The following is an 11196-nucleotide window of genomic DNA, read 5'->3' as shown; positions in this document are numbered from 1 at the left end:
AGCACTGAGCTGCAGCTAAGCCCCCGAGTGGGAGGTTTGCTCTCCACTCGGTAGGATTTTCAAAAACTTAGGCGAGCACTGGGCTGCAGCTAAGCCCCCGAGTGGGAGGTTTGCTCTCCACTCGGTAGGATTTTCAAAAACTTAGGCGAGCACTGAGCTGCAGCTAAGCCCCCGAGTGGGAGGTTTGCTCTCCACTCGGTAGGATTTCAAAAACTTAGGCGAGCACTGGGCTGCAACTAAGCCCCCGAGTGGGAGGTTTGCTCTCCACTCGGTAGGATTTTCAAAAACTTAGGCGAGCACTGAGCTGCAGCTAAGCCCCCGAGTGGGAGGTTTGCTCTCCACTCGGTAGGATTTTCAAAAACTTAGGCGAGCACTGAGCTGCAGCTAAGCCCCTGAGTGGGAGGTTTGCTCTCCACTCGGTAGGATTTTCAAGGGGTACCTCTAGAGAAGGAGGTAGCAGTCGACCTGCACCTCGTCCTCCTTGCAGAGCGCATGTTGTATTTGTGGCATAGCTCGGAAGGAGAGGGTAGCAGTCGACCTGCACCTCGTCCTCCTCGCAGAGCGCATGTTGTATTTGTACTTAGGCGAGCGCAATGCTGCAGCTAAGCCTCCGAGTGGAAGGCTGGCTTGCCACTCGGTAGGATTTTGTTTAACTTAGGCGAGTACTTGGACTGCAGCTAAGCCTCCGAGTGGAAGGCTGGCTTGCCACTCGGTAGGATTTTGTTTAACTTAGGCGAGTACTTGGACTGCAGCTAAGCCTCCGAGTGGAAGGCTGGCTTGCCACTCGGCAGGATTTTGTTTAACTTACGCGAGTACTTGTACTGCAGCTAAGCCTCTGAGTGGAAGGCTGGCTTACCACTCGGTAGGATTTCCAAAAACTTAGGCGAGTACTTGGACTGCAGCTAAGCCTCCGAGTGGAAGGCTGGCTTACAACTCGGTAGGATTTCCAAAAACTTAGGCGAGTACTTGGACTGCAGCTAAGCCTCCGAGTGGAAGGCTGGCTTACCACTCGGTAGGATTTTGTTTAACTTAGGCGAAACGGATTTCGCAGTTAAGCCTCCGAGTGGAAGGCTGGCTCATCACTCGGTTAGGATTTTTTTACAGACTTAGGCGAATCAGATTCGCAGCCAAGCCACCCACTGGGGGATTGTTTTATGTGGACAAAAGTAATAACAATTACTGGGAAAACTATAAAGCTCTTGTTTTTGATAAATAAACTACAGAAGTACTTTTATTACAACTCATCCGAGTGAAAACTTAAGTGTAAAAGGGGTGGAGAAGCTCCGCGTTCCAAGCTCGGGGCTCGCCCATCCGATGCTCGACATTGTAAAGACGATATGCTCCATTGTGGAGAACCTTGGTGACGATGAAGGGTCCTTCCCAAGAAGGAGCAAGCTTGTGTGGTTTCTGCTGATCTACTCGGAGGACCAAATCTCCTTCCTGGAAGGCTCGACCCTTCACATTTTTGGCGTGGAAGCGATGCAAGTCTTGTTGATAAATGGTCGATCGGATCAGAGCCATCTCTCTTTCTTCCTCTAAAAGGTCGACTGCATCCTGCCGTGCTTGTTCTGCTTCAGCTTCGGTGTAGAGCTCGACCCGAGGAGCATTGTGGAGAAGGTCACTCGGCAAGACTGCTTCAGCTCCGTAGACCAAGAAGAACGGAGTTCTTCCAGTCGACCGGTTGGGCGTGGTCCTTAACCCCCAAAGCACCAGGGGAAGTTCGTCGACCCATGCACCAGCCGCGTGCTTGAGATCACACATCAAACGGGGTTTCAACCCTTTGAGAATCAAGCCGTTGGCTCGTTCTGCCTGTCCATTCGACTGCGCATGGGCGACTGAAGCATAGTCGACTCGTGTGCCTTGAGACGTGTAGAAAGCTCTGAATTCTTCGGAATCGAAGTTTGACCCGTTGTCAGCGATGATGTTGTGCGGGACTCCATATCTGAATATCAATTCTCTGATAAGGCTGACAGCAGTACCGACATCGAGGTTCTTGATGGGTTTGGCCTCAATCCACTTGGTGAACTTGTTGACTGCTACCAACACATGGGTGAAACCGCTTCTGCCTGTTCTCAAAGGGCCGACCATATCCAACCCCCATACTGCGAAGGGCCAAACGAGTGGTATGGTTTTTAAAGCTGAGGCGGGCTTGTGTGACATATTGGAGTAAAATTGACATCCCTCACACTTGTCGACTATCTCCTTTGCCATTTCATTTGCTCTGGGCCAATAAAAACCAGCTCGATATGTTTTAGCCACGATGGCCCGAGAGGACGCATGATGGCCACAGGTCCCCGAGTGGATGTCGTTGAGAATCATTCGACCTTCCTCTGGTGTTATGCATTTTTGGCTGACTCCAGTCGCACTTTCTCTGTATAACTGACCCCTCATGACGGTGAAGGCTTTGGATCGGCGGCCGATCTCCCGAGCCTCTTCTTCATTCTCGGGGAGTTCTTTTCTCAAAATATAGGCGATATAGGGCACTGTCCAATCGGGAGTGATGGCCAAAACTTCCATGATCAAGTCGACCACAGCTGGGACCGTGACTTCAGTCGGATCTGTGGCGCTTTTGGGCTACAGGACTTCTTCAGTGAAAGGATCTTCTTGAACTGATGGTGTGTGAACATGCTCCAAAAACACACCACTCGGAATGGCTTCCCTCTTGGAACCTATCTTCTCCAAGTCATCGGCTGCTTGATTTTTCAATCGGGGAACGTGATGGAGCTCTAACCCTTCAAATTTCTTTTCGAGCTTCCTCACTGCATTGCAGTATCCAATCATGGCTGGGCTTCTAACGCCCCACTCCTTCATCACCTTATTGACCACCAAATTTGAGTCGCCATAAACCATAAGGCGACGGACGCCGAGTGAAATGGCCATGCGCAACCCATACAGAAGTGCTTCATATTCTGCTTCATTGTTGGAGGAATCAAAGTGGATCTGGAGCACATATCTGAGCTTATCTCCTCGGGGAGAAACCAAAACTAACCCAGCACCAGAACCATTTAACATCTTAGAGCCATCAAAGAACATGGTCCAATGCTCCGAGTGAACTTGAGTCGGCTGCTGCTGTTCAATCCACTCAAGCAAGGAAATCTGCTATAGCCTGGGACTTAATGGCTTTCTTTGCCTCAAATTTGATATCAAGGGGAAGGAGTTCAATCGCCCATTTAGCCACTCGACCAGTTGCATCTCTGTTATGCAGAATCTCTAACAATGGTGCGTCGCTGACGACTGTAATGTCATGATCATAGAAATAATGAGCAACCTTCTTCATGGTCATGTAGATCCCATATACGAGCTTCTGATAATGAGGATATCTTTGCTTTGATGGGGTCAAAACTTCAGAGAGATAATACACTGGGCGCTGAACTTTGAAGGTTTTACCTTCCTCTTCCCGCTCGACCGTAAGTAATGTACTGATGACTTGTCCTTTGGCTGCAATGTAAAGCAACAGAGGCTCTTTGCTGATTGGAGCAGCAAGCACCGGCTGGGTGGAGAGCAGAGCTTTTAGCTCGGCAAACGCTGCATCAGCTTCTGGAGTCCACTCGAACTTGTCTGCCTTCTTCATCAGTCGGTAAAGAGGCAACGCCTTTTCACCGAGGCGAGAGATGAATCGACTTAATGCGGCCAAGCATCCAGTAAGCTTCTGGACATCGTGCACACGCACAGGGCGTTTCATTCGGAGTATGGTGCTAACTTTTTCTGGGTTAGCATCGATTCCTCGCTCTGAAACGAGAAATCCGAGTAACTTTCCGCCAGGCACTCTGAATGTGCACTTTGATGGATTGAGCTTGATATCGTATCTCCTGAGATTGTCAAATGTTTCAGCTAGGTCAGTCAACAGGTCGGAACCCTTTCGTGACTTGACCACGATATCATCCATGTATGCTTCCACATTCCGACTGATTTGAGTGAGTAAACACTTTTGAATCATTCTCATGAACGTGGGTCCGGCATTCTTGAGACCAAATGGCATGGTGATATAGCAGAAGCACCCGAATGGAGTGATGAAAGCTGTTTTGATTTCGTCAGGTCCATACAGACGGATCTGATGATACCCGGAATAGGAGTCTAAAAAAGACAATCTCTCGCACCCCGCAGTCGAGTGGACAATTTGGTCGATGCGAGGGAGAGGAAAATGATCTTTTGGGCAGGCTCGATTGATATGTTTGATATCAATGCACATGCAAAGTGAGTTGTCCTTCTTGGGAACCATGACGACATTAGTGAGCCACTCGGAGTGGTATATCTCTCGGATAAACTCTGCTGCAAGGAGTCGAGCCACCTCCTCGCCAATGGCTTTTTTCTTCTGAACGGCGGACCATCGAAGATGTTCTTTAACATGTTTCGCTTTTGAGTCGACTCTAAGGCGATGCTCAGCCAGTCCCCTGTGAACACCCGGCATGTCAGCTGGCTTCCATGCAAAGATGTCCCAGTTCTCACGGAGGATCTGGATGAGCGCTTCTTCCTATTTAGAGTCGAGTGTTGTGGAAATATGGGTCGGAGCTGCGTTGGGGTCGGTCGGGTGGATATGAACTGGCTTCGTCTCCCCTGACGACTGGAACGCTGACTCTGTGGCGGGCTTCTTGGCCCGCAACAAATCGCTCGGATCTGCATTTTTCTTGTACTCTTCCAGCTCTACCACTGTTATCTGGGCATCCGCAATCTTCGAGCCTTTCTGGAAACACTCTTCTGCCTTCTTCTGGCTGCCAGTGATAGCGATCATGCCCTTGGGGCCAGGCATCTTTAATTTGAGGTACACATAACATGGTCGAGCTATGAAGCGGGCATAGGCTGGTCTTCCCAAAATAGCGTGGTAAGCACTCTGGAAATCCACGACTTCAAACGTCAGCTTCTCCTTGCGGAAATGCTTCGAGTCACCGAACACTACATCCAGGGCTATTTGACCGAGTGACTCAGCCTTCTTCCCAGGAATGACTCCGTGAATGCTCATGTTGCTGGAGCTGAGCCTGGACATCGGAATTCCCATTCCCTTGAGCATCTCTGCATACAGTATATTCAACCCACTGCCGCCATCCATCAATACCTTCGTCAGTCGAGTGCCTTCGACGACTGGGTCGACCACCAGCGCTTGCCTCCCAGGGGTGGAAATGTGAGTGGGGTGATCGGATTGGTCAAACATAATGGGAGTTTGCGTCCATTTCAGATAGCTTTGTGTCGCCGGAGCAACCATATTTACCTCTCGGTTGATCACTTTCAGTCGACTTTTGCTCTCTACGTCAGCAAAAATCATTAGGGTGGAATTGACATGAGGGTACCCTCCATCACTGTCCTCCTTGTCCTCGGCCTTGTCCGACTCCTTCTCTTTGTCTTTCGGCTATTTTCCTTGAAACTGCTGGATTAAGAGCCGGCACTGGCGAGTAGTATGTTTCGGGTAGATGAAGTTACCCTCTTCGTCTTTCTTCGTGTGGATGTGACACGGCAGATCCATCACGTCATTTCCTTCTTTATCCTTTACCTTCTTGGGGTTCCAAGATCCTTTGGGTTTCCCTTTGAATTTGCCCTGAGTCACGGCCAGAGCCTCTCCAGGAGCAGCTGGCTCAGCCTTCCGCTTCTGCTTCCGACTGGAGTTTCCTTTTTCCGATTGACTCGGCTTATACTTGCCACTCCGAAGCCTGTCCTCTTCTTCACCGTTGGCGTATTTGGTGGCAATCTCCATCATTCGATTCAGGGTCATATCTCCGGTTCGACCAAACTTCAGGCTCAACTCTCTGTTCTTGACACCATCCTTGAAGGCGCAGACCGCTTGATGGTCCGACACATTCTCCATGGTATGATGCAAAGTGATCCATCTCTGGATGTAATCTCTCAATGTTTCACTCGACTTTTGTACGCAGACTTGCAGCTCCGTCAGTCCGGCCGGTCGCTTGCAAGTTCCCTCGAACATCCTGACGAACACTCGGGAAAGATCTTCCCAGGTGTAAATGCTGCTAGGGGCTAACTGATTCAACCACGCCCTGGCCGAACCCTCTAGCATGAGTGGCAAATGCTTCATGGCCACCTCATCATTACCACCACCAATCTGTACCGCCACTCGGTAGTCTTCAAGCCATGTTTCAGGCTTGGACTCTCCGGGGAACTTACTTACCCCAGTCGCCAACCTGAAGTTGAGGGGTATCACTGCGGCTCTGATGGCTCTGCTAAAGCATTCTGGGCCTGAAACATGGACTCGGTTGCTAGTGGGCACATCTCTGTCATGACCACCTCTATGAGCTCTGTTCCGGTCGACCAAACCTTGCACGATGACGGATCTCGCGTCAAAGCCTGGTTTTCTGGGATCGACCGGAGCTCTCCGCCCAACACTGAGCTGGCGCCTGTCATCTTGCTGCCGATGGGCATTAGACCCACTTCTCGGGGGAGGAGTGGGCACTCGACGCCTATCATCACGGGTCAAATCAGTCATCATAGTGGTCCCGCCGGCCTTCACGTCCCACGCACCTCGGAGGTGACCTTGGGTTGTGAGCCGATGAACAGTATTCGCAACGATGGATCGACTGTGAATCCTGTTGCGCGACTGTGACACAACTGAATTCTGATCTCCTGCCGCCCGGAGCAAATCCCTGATCTGCATCAAGCCTCTTCCAGCCTCCGACTAGGAGGGCTGAATAGACTCCGCTATATGGGCTGCAACTGCCAAATTCTGAATCGGGGTTCGATATACCTGAGTCGGTTGAGGAAAGAGCTGACGTCGTCTGGAGTCAGGTACTCGTTGACGCGCACGCTCGTCGAGTGCTCGTTGGAGGTTCTCCAGTCGAGTGCGTTCCGCCAAGTTGGCCAAACGCGCCTCTTCCAAAGCACGAGCCTCAGGAGTTTCTCCTGCGATGGGAGTATGCAGGGCATCCATGTTCCGGCGGCGAAGATCTTCTCTTTGCTGAGAAGTGAGCGGCACGGGCTGATATTCTTCATGGGCCTGAGCGGGGTCGCCTCCATCGTCCATCCCATCAGTGCGGGGGAAACCGGGAGGGCTATGAGGCCCATTGACCATCAGGACCTCCGCCGCTGGATCACTGCTGTCGCACTCGGATGTAGTCTCCACGGAGCCAGTCGACAGATCAAGCAGGCCATAGAGAGATTCGTCGGGCTCAGTTGCCGCGACTTGGGTGGTGGCCGATTGGCGAGCCACTGCGTGTCTCACCCATCGCTGAAGTCTCGACCGACCGGAGCGCTTGCGCTGGCGGGAGATAGGGAGAGAGGACAGCACAGGAGTCGACCGGTATGGGGTCGACGGCTGCCACAGCAGGACGCCGCGGACACACGCCCGAAAGTGCGTCGCCCCGTGGACGGGGAGCGCGTCGATGTCGAGTGGTGCCTCCTGGAGCCAAGCGGAGTCGTCGGCGATGAAAGCGAGTGCACCGAGATGGATCTTGCGGCCCTCGACCAGTGCTCCGCCAGAAACCATGATGAAGGCAATCGGACAAATTGCAACTTCTCCAAAATGTCGCTAAGACACCTACCCCACGGTGGGCGCCAACTGTCGTGGTTCTAAGTCTAACAGTAGAATGGGGGGTAGGTATGGAGAGGCAAGATCCTAGCTATGGAGTAGTTGTACACACAAGTGTTTTACGAGTTCAAGCCCTTCACGGAGGAAGTAACAACCCTACGTCTCGGAGCCCGGAGGCGGTCGACTGGTTTATGTGTATATGAGTTACAGGGGTGCGAACCCTTTACACTGAGGAGGGGGGTGGCTTATATAGAGTTCGCCAGGCCCCTCCGGCCCTCAGTTATGCATGGTTTAAAGTACATTAAGACAGGGGGTTACTGGTAACGCCCTTATAAAGTGCCATGAAGACTATTAAAGCTACTTAATGACAGACCGTTGCGTGCTGAGTGACTTTAGGTCTCCTGGCCGTCGAGTGGTTAGCCTCATGGTCGAGTGGCTATCTTCATCGTTGAGTGTCCTTGAGTTCATCGAGTGAAGTCCCTCTTGTTCGACTAGAAGGTAGCTTCTTCTAAGGATGTCCTTGGGTAGGGTATCCTAGATAGCTCCATGACCCTACCCTAGGTACATGACTTCATCAACCAGTCTTATGAGGTGGACAAGGTACGACTATTTTCCCCCGATTGCTCCATCCATCCTGTTTTGTCGTAAATCGGTCGATTGACCTTTGTCTTGCTTGCTGTCTTTCAGGAAACCACTGAGTTGTACTCGATGCCCAATGGGGCGCAGGCGCAGGCCGAAGAGGAGGAGGGAAGCAGAGGCGAAAGTCACGAAGAGTGGGAGTCGGACGCCGACGAGGGTGGGGAAGACGCAGGTTCCGACGAAGAAGAAGAGGAGGAGGAAGAGGAGGAGGAAGTTGCGCCTCCTCGTTCCGAGAGGAGGTCCAAGCTCGTCCATGATCCTGCGGCTGATCGCGGCAAGGGAGTCGCGCCAGCTGGGCAGTCGACCAAACGCCCTCAGACAACTTCGACGGCGCCGACTGAAAAGGCGTCGAAGCAACCCCGAGCGGCCCCATCAAAACCGGCGAAAGCTCTACCGAAGATGAGGATGGAGATCCCGACTGTCTCTGGGTAACGGTCATAACTCACGTTTTTCATTTTTGGTCGATTCAATCGCTGACCGACTGATATTTGCAAATCGCAGTGCTGCTACTTCCGAGACTTCAGCCAGGCATGAGGATCAAGAAATGGAAGATGCTGCGACTTCTCAGCCTGGTATGATCCGCGCGGTTTTGCTTTTGGTCGATTGAATCTTTATTGTTGACTTTGAACTTCTTCTGCAGCTCCACCTAGTGTTGTCATCAATCTCCCTGACGATGACGATGAAGCGCCCCTGAGGCAGAGGAGGAGCAGGAAGGCGACTGCTGACAAGGCTGCTCAGGCTGTGTCAGCGCCTGGACCACAGATTCCAGAAGGGAGCAACGTCGCTCGGGCTACCGTGTCCTTTGCGGAGCCGTTGACGGTTGCCCGCCCGTCATCGTTGAGTGCTGACCCGCCTTCTCTCTTCTCCACCTACCATGTCCCGGAGGATCAAGCAAGCGCTGCCAAGGAAGCCATACGTCAGGCCGGGATTATGATGGAGCAGGTGAAGGTGATCCGAACTGCCAGCCAAGCAGCTTATGACGCGAGCTCAGCTCTCCAGAGTAATGTCCAGGTTAGTTGAATACCGACTGGAAATCTTGATATTTGTCATGCACCCACTGGGTGTGTCGATTCTTCGGTGGACTGCTGGCAGTCGACTATATTCTTTGTGTCTTGAGATTTTTCACTTTACTCGTGCCACTCGACCATGGTTGAGTGGAACAATGAAACTGGTGGGGGCACGCTGAGTGCACCCACTGGGTGTAGTCCGCGAGACCATGGTCGATTGCTGGCAATTGGCTATGGTCTGATAATTTCTTCTCTTTTTTTAAACTGCTTCCGGTCGACTGATCGACTCTGAGTCTAGCTGATAGAACTAGTGGGGGCACGCTGAGTGCACCCACTGGGTGTAGTCCCCGAGACCACAGTTGAATGTTTTAGATTCACCTGTAGTCTTAGAAATAGTACGATTTTTCCTTTTAGTCACTCGGAAGTGATCTGTCATTGATGTCTGTCGATTGAACTTTCGCAGAAATCTTGTGACCTTGTTTCTCGTTACACCGAGCTGGAGAACAAGTATATCCAGCTTGAGCTTGATCAAAAGCTTGTTCAAGAGAACTTCACGAAGGCGAAGGAGGAGGCAAAAGGTATGTTTGGTGAGAATCTTGACGACTGTCCTCGCTTCTTGCCTGTCTCCGAATCTAATCTTACTGTGATTTTCGCAGAAAAAATGAAGGATGCTTTGAAGAAGAAGGACCTCGACCTTGCCGAGGCGCAGAAAAGGGCTGCAGACAAGACCAGGCTTGCAAAAGAGAAGTTGGCTTCCATCAACAAACTCGAAGAAGATAACACTCGACTGAAAGCCGCTCTTGACGTGGCCAACCAAGAAGTCACTCGACTGAGGAATGCCAACATGGTCCTAGACGACAAAGCTGGTGAACTGGCAGGAAAGAAAAATGACTTGGAGCTTTATCTGGGAGGACTCGCCAAGAAGCTGTTCCTCATGCTCGAAGGTAACCTCTCATCTCCGATTGGTAGTTACTGACTTGCTGTAAGGGTGTTAGCTTATCCTTGAATCACGTCCACAGAATTCTACCAAAACTTTGAAGAGGAGACTAGTCGAGTGGAGACTGGCTTGGACCCCATCAACTCTCCAGTGAAGGATGAAACTGCTATGAACGTGCTCCGCCTCGAGTCCCGCGTTGCTGTAGTGGTCGATTACCTTGCAAGACTGAAGGCCGCTACATCACGCATCGACACATCGCTCTGGCCAGAAGAAATGCTTCAGAATGACCTTGAGTCGCTGATGACTCGACTGAACGAGATTCCGAGTCGAGTGCAAGAGTGGAAGAAGTCTTCTGCCCGGTGCGGTGCTGACGTCGCTCTGTCCTTGGTCCGCGTCCATTGCAAAGAAGCGAGAGAGGACAAGCTGGTGTCTCTCAAGGTGGCCAATACTAGGAAGCATGACTTCCGTTCTTTCATGGAGACCTTCATCGCGGCCGCCACTCGGATTGCAGATGGGATCGATCTGGACGAGTTCATTGCGCCTTCCAGCCCTCCGCAGGAGGGGTAAAAAACCATTACGCTTGATGATTTAAATTTGCCTCGGAATGCTGAGTGATTTTTGTAACCGCCAAACTTTAACAGGCTTGATGCCTGAGCACTTACGGGTCTATAGGACGTTATCCGAACTTGATTTGCCGTTGAAATACGTTTGCTTCTTTTGGACACCTATCTCCTTTGGGTTGGAATATATGTTAGCATCTGAAATGCTCTTTTGCAGGTAGGAGTGAAGCACAAATGGCAGTCGACTTGTGCTCGTCATGTTTACTTAGGCGAGTACTTGGACTGCAGCTAAGCCTCCGAGTGGGAGGTTTGCTCTCCACTCGGTAGGATTTTTTAGAAACTTAGGCGAGCGCTGGGCTGCAGCTAAGCCCCCGGGTGGGAGGTTTGCTCTCCACTCGGTAGGATTTTCAGAAACTTAGGCGAGCACTGGGCTGTAGCTAAGCCCCCGAGTGGGAGGTTTGCTCTCCACTCGGTAGGATTTTCAGAAACTTAGGCAAGCACTGGGCTGCAGCTAAGCCCCCGAGTGGGAGGTTTGCTCACCACTCGGTAGGATTTTTAGAAACTTAGGCGAGCACTGGGCTGCAGCTA

Source organism: Triticum dicoccoides, chromosome 7B (assembly GCF_002162155.2).
Source record: "Triticum dicoccoides isolate Atlit2015 ecotype Zavitan chromosome 7B, WEW_v2.0, whole genome shotgun sequence".
In the NCBI taxonomy this organism is placed as follows: Eukaryota; Viridiplantae; Streptophyta; class Magnoliopsida; order Poales; family Poaceae; genus Triticum; species Triticum dicoccoides.
The sequence above is the reverse complement of the archived record's forward strand: the minus strand, read 5'-3'. Positions refer to the sequence as shown.